Here is a 2,024-nt window from a genome sequence, read left to right as displayed (position 1 = left end):
TTAATAATACAAAGAAGGTAGTGTGAGTGGATCCTGAGGACTTGGGTTCCAGCCCCACTTCCGGTCATTGTCTGTAAGGTGGAAATATTCTTCCCGTGTCTACATAAGTTTCCTTTTGGTACTCCAGTTTCCTCCTATCTTTCAAAACATGCAGAAAGTGAAGTGGCTATTCTAATTACTGCTAGATGTAAGTGAGTGAAATATTTGATGTATAGTGTAAAAAATTATAGTATAATTTATCTTGCAGAATGTATATTTGGTTCTTCAATTAAGCAGATATTCAAAGTTGTTAGAAGCCTGTTTGGCCAACTTAAATGGGCCCATCAAATTTATGTTGTGTATAATGGGCCAGTTTATATTGTGTGAGGGATTAAAATACATTGTCAGCAATTTGCTAAAATCAATGTTGTAACCAGACACTGCACTATATTTGGCATTTTCTTCTAGCAACATTGGTATTTCAAATTCTGGATTTGTTATACACAGAGAAACATTGTTAGCTTATATATTTTTTTTCTTGGCCAACTATACTAAATGCATTTATATGTAATGACAGCCTATACAAATGGCTCAAGATAATAAGAAGAATAAGGAGCACACATTCCCACAACTTTGACCAACTGAAAATCTTTCAGGTAGTAGTATTTCTGTAAACATAAATACATAAAAAGAATACCTTATGTGGGGCTGAAATATAGCAATTAAATATTATTAACTTTGGTCTCTGAATTTTGTTTTGCCAAAATAAAGTGCATATTAACATGGCAAATGTGTTACAGATGTCTAAAGAACGTATTACAGCAAGGCTTTCGCATTTAAGATTTTTCTATATATTTCTATAAATATAAGTCTTTTATATTTAAGACAAATGTGCAAATTAAACAGTTGTTTTTACCTCTTTTTGGGGGGGTTCAAGTATTAATTAGAGGGGTCAGACCCACAAATCCCCCTCGTAATTCGAACCATCTTTAAAACTTGTCTTAGATTATCACTGTCTAGATTTCACTAAGCCTTTCTGGTTCTGTTGTTTATTGTGTTGCAGTAAGCACAGTTAGGTTTATTTTCTTGTCTAATAATTGAATACAATTGAACACTAAAAGACAATGTCTCTGGACACTCAAATTGTTTTCGACCAAAACCTTTTAAACAAAGATTCAGCTGCTCAGGTGGCGCAGCGGTAAAAACACACGCTGGAACCAGAGCTGGGATCTCGAATACATCGGCCACATGAACAACGATTGGCCTGTTGTTCAGATATGGGCGGGACTAAGCCGGATGGGGTCTCTCTCCCATGACTGGTGCACGACCTCTGCTGGCTGATTGATGGCGCCTGCACAGCGATGAGAAAAGAGTGCTCTCATGGTGTGTCCTCTCCGTACACAACGCTGAGCTGCACTGCACTCGTAAACATGTAGGTGATAAGATGCATACGGCATGCTGCCCACATGTCGGAGGGGGCGTGGGTTAGCTTCGTTCTCCTCAATCAGAGCAGGGATCGGCATTGGTGGAGAGGAAGCATGGCGCAATCGGGCAGTTGGACGTGCTAAAAGGGAGAAGAAGGGGAGAAAATGCATAAACAAAAATATATTAAAAAAAACAAAGATTCAAACTCATGAAATGTAAGCTTCAGAGGAGCATTAGCGGTGTAGCTTATTTCCAGTCAGGTTAATGACCTTTAAAAATTCTTGTTTGAGATGACTTAGGACTCGTTCTACATTAAAGATAACAATGGAAATGCTTAATAAATTACTTTATTTAGTTTAATAGTGAACATGACCAGTTCAGAGACATTATTTTAAGGTCAACACTATTAAACTAAATGAAGTGTAATGCTCCTCAGAAGCTTACCCTTCACAGGTCTGAAGTCGTATCTCGAGCAGGGAAACAAGATTTTGTGGTTACTTTTAACTGGAACATAATTCACATTGAAGTGTGCTTTTATTGGTTGTTTTCCAAGACGTCCCCGCCCCTTTTACTACGTCTGCAGCAGCGGTTACCTTGGGAGCGAGAAGCGGCATAGAGAC

The sequence above is a fragment of the Trichomycterus rosablanca genome, chromosome 5 (assembly GCF_030014385.1).
Source record: "Trichomycterus rosablanca isolate fTriRos1 chromosome 5, fTriRos1.hap1, whole genome shotgun sequence".
Classification (NCBI taxonomy): domain Eukaryota; kingdom Metazoa; phylum Chordata; class Actinopteri; order Siluriformes; family Trichomycteridae; genus Trichomycterus; species Trichomycterus rosablanca.
The sequence above is the reverse complement of the archived record's forward strand: the minus strand, read 5'-3'. Positions refer to the sequence as shown.